Source organism: Hordeum vulgare, chromosome 5H (genome assembly GCF_904849725.1).
Source record: "Hordeum vulgare subsp. vulgare chromosome 5H, MorexV3_pseudomolecules_assembly, whole genome shotgun sequence".
In the NCBI taxonomy this organism is placed as follows: Eukaryota; Viridiplantae; Streptophyta; class Magnoliopsida; order Poales; family Poaceae; genus Hordeum; species Hordeum vulgare.
In genome coordinates, this window is record NC_058522.1 from 212,438,149 (window position 1) to 212,460,608 (window position 22,460).

The following is a 22,460-nucleotide window of genomic DNA, read 5'->3' on the forward strand; positions in this document are numbered from 1 at the left end:
CATGGCCAAAGAAAGTTATCCCTACAATATCATATAGTCTGGCTACGATCCATCTTCCCCACACAATGTATTTAAATCATGCACAACCCCGGTATTAGTCAAGCAATTGGTTTCACACTTTTACTTTCTCAAACTATTTCAACTCTCACGCAATACATGAGCGTGAGCCATGGACATAGCACTATAGGTGGAATGGAATATGGTGGAGGTTGTGAGGAACAAGGGAGGAGATGGTCTCACATCAACCAGGCGTATCAACGGGCTATGGATATTCCCATCAATATATATCAATGTGGGTGAGTAGGGATTACCATGCAACGGATGCACTAGAGCTATAAGTGTATGAAAGCTCAAAAAGAAACTAAGTGGGTGTGCATCCAACTTGCTTGCTCACGAAGACCTAGGGAAATTTTAGGAAGCCCATCATTGGAATATACGAGCCAAGTTTTATAATGAAATTCCCACTAGTATATGAAAGTGACAATATATATGAGACTCTGTGTCATGAAGATCATGGTGCTACTTTGAAGCACAAGTGTGGTAAAGGATATTAGCATTGTCCCTTCTCTCTTTTTCTCTCATTCTTTTTTGTTTGGGCTCTTGGCCTCTTTTTTTTATTTATTTTTTCATTATCATATTTTTTGTGGGCTCTTTGGCCTCTCTTATTTCATTTTTATAGTCCGGAGTATCAACCCAAGTTGTGAGGGAAACGTAGCTTCCTTCCTTTCCTCACATGGGACAATGCTCTAATAATGATGATCATCACACTTTTATTTACTTATAACTCGATTCTTAGAACAAAAGATATGACTCTTTATGAATGCCTCCGGCGGTGTACCGAGATGTGCAATGAATCATGTGTGACATGTATGAAAGATATGAACATGGCTTTGCCACAAATATGATGTCAACTACATGATCATGCAAAGCAATATGAAAATAATGATGCGTGTCATAATAAATGGAACGGTGGAAGTTGCATGGCAATATATCTCGGAATGGCTACGGAAATGCCATGATGGGTAGGTATGGTGGCTGTTTTGAGGAAGGATATATGGTGGGTGTATGCACCGGCAAAAGTTGCGCGGTACTAGAGAGGCTTGCAATGGTGGAAGGGTGAGAGTGCGTATAATCCATGGACTCAACATTTGTCATAAAGAACTCACATACTTATTGCAAAATTTTATTGGATATCGAAGCAAAGTATTAGATGCAAGCTCCTAGGGGAAGGGTTGGTAGGAGTTAACCATCGCGCGATCCTGACCTCCACACAAAGGATGACACTCAATAAATAAAGCATGCTCCAATTTCATCACATAACGGTTCACCATACGTGCAAGCTACGGGAATCACAAACTCTATCAAGTATTTCTATCAATCCACGATTACTCACTAGCATGAATCTAATATCACCATCCTTATATCTCAAAACTACGTGCAAAGAATCAAACTTCACATAGTATTCGATGCACTCTATATGAAAGTTTATATTAAATCGCTCTTGGATGACCATCATATTAGGACTAGATTCATAACCTAGGAAAATTACCATACTGTTTAAGACTCTCAAAATAATATAAGTGAAGCATGAGAGTTCAACTATTTCTATAAAATAAAACCATTTCAATGCTCTACAAAGATATAAATGAAGCACTAGAGCAAAAGGCAGACTACTCCACAACATATAAGTGAAGCTCAATGAGTAGTTTAATAATTATATGGCTATGTAAAGACTCTCCCATCTAAGAATTTCAGATCCTAAGTACCTTATTCAAACAAAATAAAAAAACACATCAAGTATAGAACGAAACATGTGAAGAAGCAACAACTTAGTTTCAACCGATACTAACCGATAATTGTTGTAGAAGAAAGGTGGGATGCCAACAGGGGCACCCCCAAGCTTAGACCCTTGAGACTTCTTGACTTGGGCATTGATAACCCACAAGTATAGGGGATCAATTGTAGCCTTTCTCGATAAGTAAGAGTGTTGAACTCAACGAGGAGCTAAAGGTAGGACAAATATTCCCTCAAGTTCAATCGACCATAGATACAACTCTACGCATACTTTACGTACGCTTTACCTAGAACAAGTATGAAACTAGAAGTACTTTGTAGGTGTGATATGATAGGTTTGCAAGAAAACAAAGAACACGTAAATAAGAACTAGGGGCAGCTAGATAAATAAACAATTACGTTAGTTTGACGAGTGTGGACAAGTGGTGGTAGGAGTTGCGGAATTGTCCCTAAGCAATTGACTACGTTACTAGACCGATAGCAAGTTTTATGTGGGAGAGGCCACTTCTGGCATGTCATCCCTTACTTGGAATTCTATGTACTTACGATTCGAACTATTTGCAAGCATCCGCAACTACTAACGTTCATTAAGGTAAAACTCAACCATAACAATAAGATATATTGGTCCTGCTTCAATCCCTTATGCATCAATTTCTAAGCTAGGCTGAAGCTTCTGTCACCCTTGCCCTCCAATACATAGTCCTATCAACATACTAATAACCCTATGGTGTGATCCACGTGCGTGCTCATATGATGGGCACCAAAGGACAACAACATAACAACAAGCAAATTAAACCAATCATAGCAATTCATCAATCATCGATAGGACAACGAAAATCTACTCAGACATCATAGGATGGCAACACATCATTGGATAATAATATGAAGCATAAAGAACCATGTTCAAGTAGAGGGTACAGCAGGTTGCGAGAGAGTGTATCGCTGAACATAGATGGGGGAAGGTGATGGAGATGTTTGTGAAGATGACGCAGGTGTTGGTGTAGATCGCCGTCACACGATGATGTCCCAGGCGGCGTTCCTGCGCTGTCGGGAGAGATGGGGAGAGATCCCCCCTTCTTCTTCTTATTCGCTGACCTCCTCCATAGATGGGAGAAGGGTTTCCCCTCTGGTCCAAGGACTCCATGGCGGCGGAGGGGCGAGAGCCCCTCCGAGATTGGATCTCTCTCTCTGTGTCCTTCTGTTTCTGCGATCCCAGATTCTGGCTTTCACCATTTCTTAAATTCCCGGAGATCCGTAACTCCGATTGGGCTGAAATTTTAACACGATTTTCTTCCGGATATTAGCATTCTTGCAGCGAAGAAGGGCCCCAACTGCCTTAGGCATTGGTCACAAGCCTGCCAGCCGCGCCCTAGGGGGCGCCTGCTGGGCTTGTGACCCCCTCGGGCATTGTTTCACGTTAATTCTTCTTCCCAAAAATCATAAATATTCCATAAAAAATCACTGTAGGTTTTTTATTGCGTTTGGACTTTGTTTGGTATGGATATTCCGCAAAACAAAAAACATGCAACAAACAGGAACTCGCACTGGGCACTGGATCAATATGTTAGTGCCAAAAGTAGTATAAAAAGTTGCCAAAAGTATATGAAAGTTGTAGAATATTGGCATGAAACCATAAAAAATTATAGATACTACAGAGACATATCAGGAATCCCCAATCTTGAGCTTTTTGTGTCTCCTTAATTCCTCTCCTATGACGGTTTCCGAAATCTTAAAAACTTCATCCACACAAAACTCAACAAGCACTCGTGAGATAGGTTAGTATAAATCAATGCAAAACTTTATTATCCTCCACTGTAGAAAATTACTAAACCAATTATTTGACATTGCATACTAAATGCCTCTGCATATTGAAAACTCACATTCTCAAATGGAATCATTAAACAAGCAAACATATGCGAACAATGCAAACATAACAACAATCTCCCTAAACAGAATAGTCTGTGAGGAATGCAGCAAGATCCATAATTAATTAACTCCAAAAAAATCTGAAACAATTCCACGCTGTAGAGAATTTATAAGAGCATACTGTGTCCAAATTTCAAGTTATTCTCAAATACAGAAAATTCTAGGGAATTTTTTGCACTACAAGCAAACTTTCTATTTCGGAACAGCAACTCTTAAACTTGCAAATTAAGCATGGTAAAGGCTATACTTGAAAATTTTATTGAACTAAATGATGCAAAACATTAATATAAATAAAAGCAAGAAAGTACTAATAAAAGAAACTGACGCTCCAAGCAAAACACATATCATGTGGTGAACAAAAATATAGCCCCGATGGATTGAAGACGAAAGAGAGGATGCCTTCTAGGGGCATCCCCAAGCTTAGGCTCTTTGGTGTCCTTAAATATGGCTTTGGGGTTCCTTGTTCCGTAGTCCATCAAAACTCTCCCCAAAACATGAAAACTTCACAACACAAAACTTAACGGAACTTCGTGAGATGGGTTAGTATGATAATGAGCAAATCAATCACTTGGGTACTGTCAAAACAAGACTCATAATTATTTTCACACAATGCCAACTGTATCTTACTATTTCCACAATTTATATTACTCAATATAATCTGTGGAAACACCAAAACAAGCAAACTATGCATTGAAAACAGAATCTGTCAAAAACAGAACAGTCTGTAATAATCTGAATGATAACCATACTTGTGCACTTACAAAAATTCTGAAACAATTATGAAAATTAAGTAAATTTGTATATCAATTAGCATAAAAAATAATCAACCTAAAATCACTCTCTGGATAGAAATTAGAAATGATTTCGCGAGCGCAAAGTTTCTATCTTTTTCAGCATGATGAAACAACAATCACCCAAACTAATCATAAAGGCTTTACTTGGCACTTTATTGAAACTAAGGCAATAAAACATGATTAATACATTAGCTTAATCATGTGAACACACAAAAACAATAAGGATACATATTGGTTTGTCTCCCAACAAGCACTTTTCTTTAATGCCTTTCAAGCTAGGCATGATGATTTCAATGATGCTCACATAAAAGATAAGGATTGAAACATAATGGAAGCATCATGGAGCATATGAGTAGCACATTTAAGTCAAACCCACTTCCTATGCATAGGGATTTTGTGATCAAACCATTTATTGGAGCAAGAATCAACTAGCATAGGAAGATAAAACAAGCATGACTTCAAAAGTTTCAACACATGGAGAGGAAGCTTGATATTATTGCAATATGTAGAAGCATATGATCCTCTCTCATAATAATTTTCAGTAGCATGATGAATGAATTCAACAATATAAACATCACCTAAAGCATTATTTTCATTATCTACAAGCATAGAAATTTTACTACTCTCCACATAAGGAAATTTCTTCTCATGAATAGTAGTTGGAGTATCGTAAAAGACTTGAACACTACGAATTGTTTCCACATTAAAAGAGTAATGTTCAGTAAGAGGGTACTCATAATTGTGACAAGTTTTATTATCATTCTTATTTATAGCATAAGTATCATCACAATAATCATCATAGATAGGGGGCATGCTTTCATCATAATAATTTTGATCATTCAAAGTGGGGGAACTAAAAAGATCATCTTCATCAAACATAGCATGCCCAAGCTTGTGGCTTTGCATATCATTAGCATCATGGGTATCCAAACAATTCATACAACATTGCAATCATGCTCATCATTCACATATTTTATGCTAAGCATTCTATGTAATTATTTTTTTCGCACTTGAGCAAGATTTTCATTTCCATCATTTTCACGAAAGACATTAAAAAGATGAAGCATATGAGGTAACCTTAATTCCATTTTTTTTGTAGTTTTGTATTAATAAAATAAACTAGTTATAAAAAAGAAACTAAAAGATTCAATCCAAAGATCTAAAGATATACCTCCAAGCACTAACCTCCTCGGCAACGACGCCAGAAAAGAGCTTGATGTCTACTACGCAACCTTCTCCTTATAGACGTCGTTGGGCCTCCAAGTGCAGATGTTTGTAGGACAGTAGCAATTTTCCCTCAGGTGGGTGACCTAAGGTTTATCAATCCGCGGGAGGCGTAGGATGAAGATGGTCTCTCTCAAGCAACCCTGCAACCAAATAACAAAGAGTCTCTTGTGTCCCCAACACACCCAATACAATGGTAAGTTGTATAGGTGCACTAGTTCGGCGAAGAGATGGTCATACAAGTGAAATATGGATAGTAGATGTAGGTTTTTGTAATCTGAAAATATAAAACCAGCAAGGTAATTAATAATAAAAGTGAGCACGAACGGTATTGCAATGCGTGGAAACAAGGCCTAGGGTTCATACTTTCACTAGTGAAGTTCTCTCAACAGTGATAACATAATTGGATCATATAACTATCCCTCAACATGCAACAAAGAGTCACTCCAAAGTCACTAATAGCGGAGAACAAACGAAGATATTATTGTCGGGTACGAAACTACCACAAAGTTATTCTTTCCGATCGATCTATTCAAGAGTCCGTAGTAAAATAACACGAAGCTATTCTTTCCGTTCAATCTATCCTAGAGTTCGTATTAGAATAACACCTTAAGACACACATCAACCAAGACCCTAATGTCACCTAGATACTCCATTGTCACCTCAAGTATCCGTGGGCATGATTATACGATATGCATCACACTATCTCAGAATCATTTATTCAACCAACAAATAGAACTTCAAAGAGTGCCTTAAAGTTTCTACCGGAGTGTCAAAACGTGTGCCAACCCATATGCATAGGTTCCCGATGTCACGAAACCCGCAAGTTGAGCACCAAAACATACATCAAGTACTCACATGAATATCCCATTGTCACCATAGATAGACATGTGCAAGACATACATCAAGTGTTCTTAAAGACTCAATCCTATAAGATAACTTCAAAGGGGAAACTCAATTCATTACAAGAAGGGAGAGGGGGAAGAACATCATAGGATCCAACTATAGTAGCAAAGCCCACGGTACATCGAGATCATTACATCTCAAGAACACGAGAGAGAGAGATCAAACACATATCTACTAGTACATAGCCTCAACCCCGAGGGAGAACTACTCCCTCCTCGTCATGGAGATCGCCAGGATTATGAAGAAGGCCACAAGAGATGGATTCCACCTCCGGCACGGTGCCGGAACGGGCTTGATGTCTACTACGCAACCTTCTCCTTGTAGACGTTGTTGGGCCTCCAAGTGCAGAGGTTTGTAGGACAGTAGCAATTTTCCCTCAAGTGGGTCACCTAGGGTTTATCAATCCATGTGAGGCGTAGGATGAAGATGGTCTCTCTCAAGAAACTCTTCAACCAAATAACAAAGAGTCTCTTGTGTCCCCAACACACCCAAAACAATGGTACATTGTATAGGTGCACTAGTTCGGCGAAGAGATGGTGATACAAGTGCAATGTGGATGGTAGATATAGGTTATTGCAATCTGAAATTACAAAGACAGCAAGGTAAGTAATAGTAAAAGCGAGCACGAACGGTATTGCAATGCGTGGAAACAAGGCCTAGGGTTCATACTTTCACTAGTGAAGTTCTCTCAACAATGATAACATAATTGGATCATATAACTAGCCCTCAACATTCAACAAAGAGTCACTCCAAAGTCACTAATAGAGGAGAACAAACGAAGAGATTATTGTCGGGTACGAAACCACCATAAAGTTATTCTTTCTGATCGATCTATTCCACAGTCCGTAGAAAAATAACACAAAGCTATTCTTTCCGTTCGATCCATCATAGAGTTCATACTAGAATAACACCTTAAGACACACATCAACCATGACCCTAATGTCACCTAGATACTCCATTGTCACCTCAAGTATCCGTGGGCATGATTATACGATATGCCTCACACAATCTCAGAATCATCTATTCAACCAACACATAGAACTTCAAAGAGTGCCCCAAAGTCTCTACCGGAGAGTCAAAACGTGTGCCAACCCATATGCATAGGTTCCTGATGTCACAAAACCCGCAAGTTGATCACCAAAACATACATCAAGTACTCACATGAATATCCCATTGTCACCATAGATAGACACGTGCAAGACATGCATCAAGTGTTCTTAAAGACTCAATCCGATAAGATAACTCTAAAGGGAAAACTCAATTCATTACAAGAAAGGAGAGGGGGAAGAACATCATAAGATCGAACTATAGTAGCAAAGCCCGCGGTACATCGAGATCGAGACATCTCAAGAATACGAGAGAGAGAGATCAAACACATAGCTACTAGTACATACCCTCAGCCCCGAGGGCGAACTACTCCCTCCTCATCATGGAGATTGCCGGGATGATGAAGATGGCCACCGGAGATGGATTCCCCCTCCGGCAGGGTGCCGAAACGTGATCCAGATTGGTTTTTGGTGGCTACAGAGGCTTGCGGCGGCGGACCTCCCGATCTAGGTTTCTTTTTGGGGTTTCCTGTATTTATTGGAATTTATGGCGGCGGAATTACGTTGGTTGGGCCCACGAGGAGGTCACAAGCCTGGTAGGTGCGACCTAGGGGGTGGGGCGCCTCCTAGGCTTGTGACTCCCTCGTGGCTCATCTGGCCTTCTTCCAAACCTTCAGGGGTCTCTTTTGCTGCAAAGAAAATCATCGCGAAAGTTTTATTCCATTTGTACTCCGTCTAACAAAGGGTCAAAAACACGGAAAAAACAGAAACTGGCACTTGGCACTGAGTTAATAGGTTAGTCCCAAAAAAGATATAAAATATCATATTCATGCATATAAGGCATCCAAAGTTGACAAGATAATAGCATGGAACCATAAAAAATTATAGATACGTTGTAGACGTATCAAGCATCCCCAAGCTTAACTCATGCTCGTCCTCGAGTAGGAAGTGATAAAGACCGAATTTTTTATGTGGAATGCTACCTAACATATTTGTCCTTTGTAACTTCTTTCTTGTGGCATGAATGTTCAGATCCATAAGATTAAAAACAATAGTTCACTATTGACATGAAAACAAAAATACTTCAAGCATACTAGCAAAGTAATCATGAACTTTTGAAATAACAAGGCCAAAGAAAGTTATCCCTACAAAATCATATAGTTTGGCTATGCTCCATCATCCCCACACAACGAATTTAAATCATGCACAACCCCGGTATTGGGCAAGTAATTTTTTTTTTCACTCTTAATTTCTCAAACTTTTTCAACTCTCATACAATACATGAGCGTGAGCCATGGATATAGCACTATAGGTGGAATAGAGTGTGGTGGAGGTTGTGAGGCAAAAAGGAGGAGATGGTCACATTGACTCGGCGTATCAATGGGCTATGGAGATGACTATCAATAGATATCAATGTAAATGAGTAGGGATTTCCATGCAACGGATTCACTCGAGCTATAAGTCTCTGGAAGCTCAAAAAGAAAACTAGTGGGTGTGCACCCAACTTGCTTGCTCACGAAGACCTTGGGCAATTTTGAGGAAGCCCGTCATTGGAATATACAAGCCAAGTTATATAATGAAAATTACCACTAGTATATGGAAGTGTCAAAACAAGAGACTCTCTAACATGAAGAACATGGTGCTATTTTGAAGCACAAGTGTGGAAAAAGATAGTAGCATTGTCCCTTCTCTCTTTTTCTCTTTTTCTTTGTTTGGGCTGTTTGGCCTCTTTTCATTTTTTTGGTGGGCATCGTTGGCCTTTTTTTATTTACTCACACTTTTATTTACTCACAACTCAATACTTAGAGCAATGATGACTCTATATGAAATGCCTCCGGCAGTGTACCGGGATGTGCAACGATCTAGCTTAGCGTATGACGTTGAAACATCTCGTTATCTGTCTTACGATCATGCAATGGCAATATGAAAGTGACGGCACAAGTCATGACATGGAACGGTGGGAGTTGCATGGCAATATATGTCGCAATGGCTATGAAAATGCCATAATAGGTAGGTATGGTGGCTGTTTTGAGGAAGGTATATGGTGCGTTTGTGCACCGGTGAAAATTGTGCGGCACTATAGAGGCTAGCAATGGTGGAAGGTGAAAGTGCATCTATACCATGGACTCACATTAGTCATGAAGAACTCATATACTTATTGCGAAAGTTTTTATTAGTAATCGAAACAAAGTGCTAAACGCGTACTCCTAGGGGAAGGGTTGGTAGGTGTTAACCATCGTGCGATCCCGACGGACACACAAAGGATGACAATCAATAAATCAATTATGCTCCGACTTCCTAACATAGTGGTTCACCGTACGTGCATGCTACGGGAATAACTAACCTCAACACAAGTATTTCTAGATTCACAACACCCAACTAACATGACACTATTATTACCATATCCATATCTCAAAACTAATTTTGAGGAATCAAACTTATCTTACTAATCAATGCACTTGAATATGGAAGTTTTTATTATATCCTCTTTGGATGCCTATCATATTTAGGACTAATTTCATACCACACGCCAATTACCATGCTGTTTAAGACTCTCAAAATGATATAAGTGAAGCATGAGAGTTCAACTATTTCTGTAAAATAAAATCATCACAATGCTCTACAAAGACATAAGTGAAGTACTAGAGTAAAAGGCAAACTACTCCAAAAGATATAAGTGAAGCTCAGTGAATAGTTGAATAATTATTTGGCTATGTGAAGACTCTCCCAACTAAGAATTTCGGATCCTAATTACCTTATTCAAACAAAATAAAATGACCCTCCAAGCAAAACACATATCATGTGGTGAATAAAAATATAGCCCCAAGTAAAGTTACCGATGGATTGAAGACGAAAGAGGGATGCCTTCCCGGGGCATCCCCAAGCTTAGGATCTTTGGTGTCCTTGAATATGGATTTGGGGTGCCTTGGGAATCCCCAAGCTTAGGCTCTTGCCACTCCTTGTTCCATAGTCCATCGAAACTCAAACCCAAAACTTGAAAACTTCACAACACAAAACTTAACGGAACTTCGTGAGATGGGTTAGTATGATATCGAGCAAATCAATCACTTGGGTACTGTCAAAACAAGACTCATTTTTATTTCACACAATGCCTACTGTACCTTACTATTTCCACAACTTATATTACTCAATATAATCTATGGAAACACCAAAACAAACAAACTATGCATTGAAAACAGAATCTGTCAAAAACAGAACAATTTGTAATGATCTGAATGCTAACCATACTTCTGCACTTCCAAAACTTCTGAAACAATTATGAAAATTAATCAAATTTGTATACAAATCAGCAGCAAGAATAATCAACCTAAAAGCACTCTCTGGATAGGAATGAAAAATAATTTCGTGAGCGCAAAGTTTCTGTCTTTTTCAGCATGATCAAACAACTATCACCCAAACTAATCATAAAGGCTTTACTTGGCACTTTATTGAAACTAAGGCAACGAAACATGATTAATACATTAGCTTAATCATGTGAACACATAAAAACAGTAAGGATACATATTGGTTTGTCCCCTAACAAGCACTTTTCTTTAATGCCTTTCAAGCTAGGCATGATGATTTCAATGATGCTCACATAATAGATAAGGATTGCAACATAATGGAAGCATCATGGAGCATATGACTAGCACATTTAAGTCTAACCCACTTCCTATGCATAGGGATTTTGTGATCAAGCAATTTATTGGAGCAAGAATCAACTAGCATAGGAACGCAAAACAAGCATAGCTTCAAAAATTTCAACACATAGAGGGGAAACTTGATATTATTGCAATACATAGAAGCATATATTCCTCTCTCATAATAATATTCAGTAGCATCATGAATGAATTCAGCAATATAACCAGCACCTAAAGCATTATTTTCATGATCTACAAGCATAGAAATTTTACTACTCTCCACATAAGGAAATTCATTCTCATCAATAGTAGAGGGAGTACCATAAAAGACTTGGATACTACAAATAGTTTCCACATTGAAAAAGCAAGGTTTAGCAAAGGGGTACTCATAATTATGACAAGTTTTATCATCATTCTTCTTTATAGCATAAGTATCACCACAATAATCATCATAGATAGGAGGTATGCAAAAGTCATAGTAAATTTGATCTCTCAAAGTGAGGGGACTAAAATTATCATCTTCATTTAACGAAGCATCCCCAAGCTTGGGACAAACTTTAATTGTAGCAAATATATTCTCAAACATGTCATTCTCGTCAAACGTGACATCCCCAAGCTTGTGGTTTTGCATATCATAGACATAATCACTCTCATCATTAATAGTATGAATAGCACCAAGAGTATAGAAATTATTGTCATCCTCCACATTTATTTTTAATTCATTCTCACGAGGCATATCAATAGTAGGTGGAACATTATTTGGGAGAGATACCTCTTTACCTCTACTTTTTCTTCTTTTCTTCTTCTTCACCCCATGTGAAGATTTACTTAATTCTTCTAAGCTTCTTTTTGGAGAGGTTGGTTGAATAGAAAGCTCCTCCTTGTTACCTGATTCATCATAAGAGATAATAGGAGGGTATTGTGAAACCACTTCCCCTTCGTTAGTATTATATTTATCTTCTATTTGTTTCCTTGTCTTTAAGTAATTGAAAATGTAGGGATTCTCAATGTAATTCACCGCACAATATAAATAGATTTCTTCTAGATCAAAATCAACCACTTTCATGATAGCCCAATCTGGAAGGCTCTTAGTTTTATGTTTCATGTCTGCATACCCCAAAAGTAGACTAAGTTCATTACGATGCTCGAGGGTAATGAAGTTATCACAATTTGTGGACACCACTTGATCATGAAAGAATTTGCATTCGAAATTAAAATGGCCTCTTTAATTGCAAAGCTCACAAGTAGTGCGAAGAAAATAAAATTCTTCAGCACAATAAGCTGGCCTTTCATGCAATCATTTAGTTTATAAATACTTATGCCTCTTGCAAAATCTATTTTCCCTTTTTGGTATATTTTTGCAAACTCTAGGCACTCCACAGAAATCGACATGCTTATAGGAAACATTTTCATCATGAATGGTGCAATCTTCATTGGCATCATGGATATTCAAAGTATTCATGCCAACAACATTGCAATCATGCTCATCATTCACATATTTTATGCCAAACATTGTATGTAATTCTTCTTTTAGCACTTGAGCACAATTTTCCTTCCCATCATTTTCACGGAAGACATTGAAAAGATGAAGCATATCAGGCAACCTCAATTCCATTTTTTTCTAGTTTTCTTTTATAGACTACACTAATGATAAAACACGAAACTAAAAGATTCAATTGCAAGATCTAAAGATATACCTTCGAGTGCTAACCTCGTCGGCAACAGCGCTAGAAAAGAGCTTGATGTCTACTGCACAACCTTCTCCTTTTAGACATTGTTGGGTATCCAAGTGCATAGATTTGTAGGACAATGGAAATTTTCCCTCAAGTGGTGACCTAAGGTTTATCAATCCGTGGGAGCCGTAGGATGAAGATGGTCTCTCTCAAGAAACCCTGCAACCAAATAACAAAGAGTCTCTTGTGTCCCAACACACCCAATACAATGGTAACTTGCATAGGTGCACTAGTTCAGCGAAGAGACGGTGATACAAGTGCAATGTGGATGGTAGATATTGGTTTTTGTAATCTGAAATTACAAAAACAGAAAGGTAAGTAATAGTAAAAGCGAGCACGAATGGTATTGCAATGCGTGGAAACAAGGCCTAGGGTTCATACTTTCACTAGTGAAGTTTTGTCAACAATGATAACATAATTGGATCATATAACTAGCCCTCAACATGCAACAAAGAGTCACTCCGAAGTCAGTAATAGCAGAGAACAAACGAAGAGATTATTGTCGGGTACGAAACCACCATAAAGTTATTCTTTCTGATCGATCTATTCAAGAGTCTGTAGTAAAATAACACGAAGTTATTCTTTCCGTTCGATCCATCATAGAGTTCGTACTAGAATAACACATTAAGACACACATCAACCCAGACCCTAATGTCACCTAGATACTCCACTGTCACCTCAAGTATCCGTGGGCATGATTATACGAGATGCATCGCACAATCTCAGAATCATCTATTCAACCAACACATAGAACTTCAAAGAGTGCCCCAAAGTTTCTACCGGAGAGTCAAAATGTGTGCCAACCCATATGCATAGGTTCCCGATGTCACGAAACCCACAAGTTGATCACCAAAACATACATCAAGTACTCACATGAATATCCCATTGTCACCACAGATAGGCACGTGCAAGACATACATCAAGTGTTCTTAAAGACTCAATCCGATAAGATAACTCCAAAGGGAAAACTCAATTCACTACAACAAGGGAGAGGGGGAAGAACATCATAAGATCCAACGTCAGTAGCAAAGCCCACGGTACATCGAGATCAAGACATCTCAAGAACACGAGAAAGAGAGAGATCAAACACATAGCTACTAGTACATACCCTCATCCCCGAGGGTGAACTACTCCCTCCTCGTCATGGAGATCGCCGGGATGATGAAGATGGCCACCTGAGATGGATTACCCCTCCGGCAGAGTGCCGGAACAGGCTCCAGATTGGTTTTTCGTGGCTACACAGGCTTGCGGCGGCGGAACTCCCGATCTAGGTTTCTTTTTGGGGGTTTCTGTATTTATAGGAATTTATGGAGGTGGAATTACGTCGGTTGGGACCACGAGGAGGTCACAAGCCTGGTAGGTGCGGCCTAGGGAGTGGGGGTGCCTCCTGGGCTTGTGACTCCCTCGTGGCTCTTCTGGCCTTCTTCCAAAGCTTTGGGGGTCTCTTTTGGTCCCAAAAAAATCATCGCGAAACTTTTATTCCATTTCGACTCCGTGTGAAAAAGGGTCAAAAACACGGAACAAACAGAAACCGTCACTTGGCACTGAGTTAATAGGTTAGTCCCAAAAAAGATATAAAATAGCATATTCATGCATATAAAACATCCAAAGTTGGCAAGATAATAGCATGGAACCATCAAAAATTATAGATACGTTGGAGACGTATCAGGGCTCCCGACAGGTTTTTGGTGGCTATAGAGGCTTGTTGCGGGGGAACTTCCGATCTAGGTTTATTTCTCGAGGTATATGTATTTATAAGACCACATGGCATCGAGAACAAGTCAGGGGGACCAACGAGGGAGTCACGAGCACCCCAGGCGCGCCCACGGGGGTGGGCGCGCCTCCCTGGCTTGTGGCTTCCTCGGGACTCCCCTCTCGTATATTTTTCTTCTGGTATTTTTGATATTTTCCATAAAAATCATGGCGAAAGTTTTATTCCGTTTGGACTCCGTTTGATATTCCTATCTGAAAAGGTTAAAAACAAGGAAAAAACAGGAACTGGCACTGGGCTCTTGGTCAATAGGTTAGTCCCAAAAATAGCATATTCATGCATATGAAACATCCAAAGTTGATAATATAATAGCATGGAATGATAAAAAATTATAGATACGTTCGAGACGTATGAGAAGTCTTGAAGTGTCACGCCTTGCTATTGGTTCATGTTCGGCCTTTGGAACTGATCCATGAGCCCTTGCATAAACTGCTGGTTCAGTTCAAATTGTTGGATCATCCCCGCCATGTATTCAGGAGGCGGGGGTGGTGCATCGTTGGCGGGGCCACGCGGGCGGCCAGCTGGTCTAATCATCCTGCTAAATGTTTAACAAGGGTAGTTTATCTTAATATAATCGCAAAGGAATTGTACGCATTCATGAAGTAATAAAGCATGACGAAACGGAAATGCGATAGATACTTTATAGTAGTTGAGTTCGACATACACACCCATACATATGTTCGATTACACACCATCAATTACAAATTCGAAATTCGACAATAACCTGGACGCATTAGACGATAACCTGGACTCACTAGGCAGCACACAAGCACGCAGTGGAAGAGTAGCACAATAAGACATAATGATAAGGCAACATCAACGTGAGAGAAAACAATCAAATCTAGGTAGCTCGCGGTGGTAGAAGGTAGGAACAGGGTCATGCGTTCCATGGTGACGCTGGTGTGGGTACCGCATACAATCGGGGAGGAGAGGTCCAAGTGCAGGTGTACTATCCCCAACATCAGTCCACTCAAGACCTGGTGGTAGCTCTATCCTGCTCGGCTCGCGGATGTGCGCAGGGGGGGCCCTCGGGTGGACTGTTGGCTCAAGCTCTATCAATGCTTCGTAAAGACGTGCACGCATAGCATAAAACTCCATAGTCAGAGCTTGAACGGCGCAATCCAGTGCCTCAGCGTACTGCACTAGAACCCGTGCATCGTAGCGACGCGTCATGAAAGGGGCGCAACTAGCGACGTAGGACCAGTCGTTGCGCTCCCGAACGCGAGTAGTGTAGGCAGCGAGATGAGACCCAGTCTCATCCCCAGCAAGAACATACGGGATGTATCTGAAAGAAGACCCCTCCAGGTGAGGGTACGCCCCACGTAGACGGGTGATTGCGATATAGGCCGTATAATGGACGGCCATCTTGATCAATAATCCAATACTGCAAAAGGTGTGGCCCTCACGGGTGGAGTTGCCCATCTGTCCGAAGATGCGAACCTCGGCCTGGTACTTGTACTGATTGAACTTCTGGAAGTCCTTGTACACAGTGTACTCGGCGTACCAGCAATATCCCAGCCTGCTCGGGAAGTCGACGAAAATGGCCGGGAACCCAATCGTCTCAGTGGCCAGTGTCAGGCGTACGTGTTGTCTTGTAGGACACATTTGAAAACAAAGATTCAAGGATGTCAAATAACAGTGTGTGTAATATATTATCAGAAGAACGAGAGTAGATAGTCCAGCCCTAATGTTAGAGTTAGGAAATTCTTTAACCTGAAAGAGAAGAGAGAGTAGAACTCGTAGTATAGGAAAGGAGTAGAAGATACTAATGCCACCCAATTGAGATGTGGGCCCGTAACCCACAACATCAAAGTTACTAAGTTTTTCAAACACTAGACTCAACTTTGGCCAAGGAGTTGGAAATGGGGCTACCTACCAGCAGTCAGCTCTGATACCAACTTGTGACGACCTTGGTTTAATCATACGCTAATCATACAAGCAAATGCGTACGATCAAACTCAAGGACTCATAGGAAGATATCACAACACATCTCTAGACACAAATTAAACATACAAGCTTCATATTAGAAGCCTGGGGCCTCGAGGGCTAGAAGAGAGAACTTCGATAAACACATGAGTCAGCGGAAGCAACAAATATCTGAGTACAGACATTAAACATGAGGTGCCTTAGAGAAGGCTAGCACAAAATATACAACGATCGAACGAGGCGAGGCCTCCTGCCTCGAAGCTTCCTAACTACTCCTGGTCTTCAGCGGCCTCCGCATAGTAGTAGGCACCATCGGCGTAGCAGTCTTCGTCGGCGGGATACTCCATCACCTGGGCTCCATCATCTGCTCGCAGCAAAGGATCAACGGTGAGTACTTATCCAAAGTACTCGCAAAACTGACATCAGAACTATGTAAAGTATGCAACAGTAGCAAATGAAGGAGTTTATATGTGAACTAACTGCAGCAAAACGAGAAAGAGAGGGAAAGGCCTAGTCCTATCGAAGACTAGCATCTTCAGGGGTCTTGCAGCAGCAGACGAGAGTAGAACAGGTAACAAAAATAATAGTCATATTGTTGCAGCAATAATAATATGAGGTCATGCCCAGAGATCCTCCCTCGACTCCATGCGAGGAAGCAATCCCGGAGCAACTATTCCAGTTAAGTAACAATTGTAGTTGTATTAGATCAGGGCACAACTCCAAGTCGTCGTGTAACCGTGAACACGGATATCCGAATTGTTAATTTTCATCGCTGCACGGGTGCACCAAGTTTCCTGTCACGCTCGATAACACTCTGGCCGGACACACTTTTCTGGGTCATGCCCGGCCATGGAATATCGACACGTCGCAGCCCCACCAAGACTCAACAAAGAGGCCAGCCCGCCGGTCTAAATCCTAAGCACAAAGGGTTCATGGGCCCACTTGCCCTCTGCGCTCCTGCATGATGCGTGGGCGGCCGAGGTCAGTCCTAGCATCTCTTAATACAAGTGCGATGCCTCTCGGGACCACTCGGGCGCGCCCGCTCCATTGCTAACGTCTTAAGAGGTTCGCCTGATACCACGATGTCGAGTAGCCATAACTTCTCCCGCGTAGCCGGTTAGTGCGAAAAGGTATCCGACTAACCCAGATCAAATACTCAAATCCATTAACATTTTAATTAACTTATCAACATATCCATGTGGGAATCCACCCGCCTAACATCTATTTATCAAAAATCCCAGTATCACGGTTAAGTAACTCTGTGGTTGTAACATCAGGGGGGATCCCAAGCATCACCCTCGTTGGAACCCGAAACGATGTAACTCTCAAGGTGGACTTAGAGGACTCACCATTGAGGGTCTCACACTTGAGGGGTTGCATGACAGAGTCGTCATTGTTGGAGAACGTCGGATGGGAAACAAAAAATTGCCTACACACACGCAATACCTATCCATGGTGATGATCATCTACGAGAGGGTAGAGTGCATCTACATACCCGTGTAGATCGCTAAGCGGAAGCGTATATAACGCGGTTGATGTAGTGCGACATGTTCACAATCCAAATCGCAAACCGTCCCACAATGTCATCACGAATCGTCCCGCAATCCCATCACGATCCATCCGATCTAGTGCCGAACGGACGACACCTCCGCGGTCAGCACACGTACAACTCGATGATTATCTCGGCCTACTTGATCCAACAAGATGGGCGAAGAGGTAGATGAGTTCTCTAGAACGGCAGCATGGTTGTGGTGGTGCTGGAGCTATTCCAAGAGGGCTTCGCCTAAGCACCGCTGAATCTCGACTAGAGGAGAAACAGATCTAGAGAAAGAGGGCAACACGTGGCTGTTTTTCTGTGTCTCAAAAACCCTCAATACCTCTAGTATATATAGGACGGAGGGAGGGGAGGAGGCAGCCTCAAACCCTGAAGATTTGGCCGAAATTGGAGGTGGAGGATTCCTACTCGAATCCTACTAGGAGTAGGATTCCTCCTTTCCACTTGGAAACCCTTTCCACCTTTTCCACCTTTGGGTTTTTGCCTCTCAAACCTCACGGGCCTTAGTAGGAGCTTATGTCAGCCCACTAGGGTCTGGTTTGTATCCTCCCATTGCCCATAAGGCCCATAGGGGCGTGACACCCCTCCCGATGGTCCCCGGTACCTTCCTGTCACTCCCGGTACACTATGAGCCCGAAACTTTTCCGGTGACCAAAACAGGACTACCTATATATCAATCTTTACCTCCGGACCATTTCGGAGCTCCTCGTGCTGTCCAGGATCTCATCTAGGACTCCGAACAACTTCCGTTTACCAACACCTATAAGTTAACTATACCGAAATGTCATCGAACCTTAAGTGTGCAGACCCTGCGGGTTCGAGAACTATGCAGATATGACCGAGACACCTCTACCGTCAATAACCAATAGCGGGACCTGGATGCCCATATTGGCTCCTACATATTCTACGAAGATCTTTATCGGTTGAACCTCTATGTCAAGGATTCAATTAATCCCGTATGTTGTTCCCTTTGTCCTTCGGTATGTTACTTGCCCGAGATTCGATCATCGGTATCTCTATACCTAGTTCAATCTCGTTATCGGCAAGTCTCGATACTCGTTCCGTAATACAATATCTTGTGGCTAACTCCTTAGTCACATTGCTTGCAAGGATTGTTGTGATGTTATATTACCGAGTGGGCCCCGGGATACCTCTCCGTCATACGGAGTGACAAATCCCAGTATTGATGCACGCCAACCCAACAGACACCTTCGGAGATACCTGTAAGCAACTTTATAGTCACCCAGTTACGTTGCGACGTTTGATACATACAAGGTATTACATCGGTGTCCAGGAGTTGCACGATCTCATGATTATAGGAACAAATACATTGACATGCACAAAACAGTAGCAATAAACCGACACGATCATATGCTACGTTCATAGTTTAGGTCTTGTCCATCACATCATTCTCCTAATGATGTGATCCCGTTATCAAGTGACAACACTTGTCTATGGCTAGGAAACCTTAACCATCTTTGATCAACGAGCTAGTCAACTAGAGGCTTACTAGGGACAGTGTTTTGTCTATGTATCCACACATGTATTTGAGTTTCCAATCAATACAATTATAGCATGGATAATAAGCTATTATATGAACAAGGAAATATAATAATAACCAATTTCTTATTGCCTCTAGGGCATATTTCCAACATTCGTCGGGAGTGGCGAAGGAGGAATCACCCTCGATAACCACGACCGACTAGCTGCACTACAGAGATATCATCGTGAGTACTTCGCGAGGTGTCACCCTCGGTACCCGATAGTAGCTCTGTAGCATCGTACAACTAAGGGGGTGTGAGTGTTGTGTCGGGTCTTGGATCGTCAATCAGGGATCAAGACACGAAAATAAAGCAGGGCAACTAGACTAAGGGGTCACAGGGGATGACTACTACACCTATACTAAACAGTTTAAAGTGGGTACTAAAAGTAGCAGTTCATTAAAAACAGCCTAGCATCAGATATAGGAGCTAACTATAATAGTAGCAAAATTCTACTTCAAGGATGAGGGAGAAAGAAATGGGTGATATAGGAATGATCAAGGGGGGTTTGCTTGCCTTGTTAATCTGCAACAAAGGGTTGGTCGTCATGAGGGTAGTCGTACCCTACAGCAATGTCAGTCTCGGGGTCTACCGGTAAGAAGAGGGGGAAGAAACAATAAATAATAGCAAAAGTGCAACACTTAAGCATGACATGTCAAAGCACGAGTTAGGCATGAGATAACGTAGTGCTATCCGTCATAGCCTGGTCGGGAAAAATATTCACATGATATTGCCCTGGTCTCTGGCTACTACTCGTGAGACGAAAAACGATGGAAAAGTTCCACGTTTGATATGCTAGGGACGCGTGGCACACAAATGGACCATGTATCCGGTTTCGTCTCGTTCTGCTGATCAACTTTAATGTACAAATTATTTTATATTATATTTCAAATATTTAATCCATATTCAGAAATGAAAACATATTCAATTAATTTAAATAAATACAATTATGACATCAGCATGATGTCATGCTCACATCAGCAGTCAACAGGGTTTGACTTGTCAAACTGACCAGTGGGTCCCTTACGTCATAGACACAATTATTATTAAGGTTAATTTATATTTAATCAAGTTAATTAGTGGGGTGGGAGCCACCTGTCATACTATTTAGGTTAATTAATTAAGAGAATTAATTAACGACATTCTTAATTTATCTATTTACTTAATTAACTAATTAAATAAATAATATAACTGTTTATTTATCTATTTATTTTTATACTATTTTATTTTATATATTTTTATAGAATTATTTCTAATGTATTTTTTATAAACATAATTTTATAGGGGGGTCCTCGGCCCCCTGTGTCAGTTACCGGAAAAGGCAAGAATGCCCAAATGTCAACAAACAAATCACGCGGGGGGTAATCCACCCGGGATAACAGGGGCATGAGCCGGCCTCGATCGAGGCCATCGTGGCCGAGGCTAGGGACGAGCGGGGCAATAGGGGCGCACCGGCGTGGGCAGAATAGGGCGACATGCACAGGAAAAAGGGGGGAGGCCGGAGCCTCACTAGCGCTGCACGGGGCAGGGGCGTCGAGGCTCGGTGGAGCCATTCAGTTGGAGGCGAGAACGACGAAGGGAGGCGGCGTGGTTGCTGTAGAGGAGGAAGCCCGCCGACGGTGCTCGTGGAGGTGACCGGCGGTGGAGGCGGTGGATCCGGCGAGGCAGTGTCGGGGCCGACCAGTGGTGGAAAGGTGGCCTAGGCAACGGTGGTGGCCGGGGATGGCGGGGTGGAGGTGGTGGTGGCCGGCGGAGTCGGTGCAGGGAGCCGTCGATGTGGATCCGACGCCGGCCTGGCCGCGGCTCGAGCAGAGGTGTCGCCAGAGAAAGTAGCTGGAGGGGGCCAGAGTGGGCCCAGCGAGGCGGAGCGAGGGAGGAGGCCGACGAGGGGGCCGACCCACGTGGCTAGGAGTGAGCGGCGAGGTGGTTAGGACAGGGCTGACGAGGGGAACCAGGGGCTGGCGATGGGGTTCGGTGGAGGTTGGTGGGACTAGGAACGAGGGGAGGGAGCGTCGTGGGCTGGGTGAGGGGCTGGCGATGGGGAAACAGGGGAGAGCGAGGGGCTGATGAGGTGTTTTTCCCTCGCTCGTTCCTGGTGGCGTGGTGGAGGGAGTGGTGAGGGGCGTGAGGGAGCGCTTAGGGTTCCTCGGGGGTTTTTATAATTAACAGTTTTAGTTTTTTGTACCCCCCCACCCCCGGTTAGAGTGGGCTGGTGGGTGGCCGGCTGGGCCGGCTAGCCTAGTAGGGCCGAGGCTTATTATTATTATTATTATTAACAGTTTTAGTTTAATTTATTTTAGAGCAATAATTACTCCTAAAATTTACGATCCCTAAATGACAATTCTTGTAGGTAATATTTGACACACTCAAACATTTTTATTTTCACATTCGAAAACTTTCATCTTCTGACTTTATTTTTAATTTTGAATTTGACTCGGTTTCGAACTAACACGAGATGAATGATAGTAATCATGGTGCATGATATCATTAGCGTGGGATCAGTCTAGCTTAATGACATACAACACTGTAGCAAAAACTGAGGATGTCACAATTCGCGTTTAGTAGCTGTCTATACCGAGACATGTAACTTCCTCTTGTTGTAT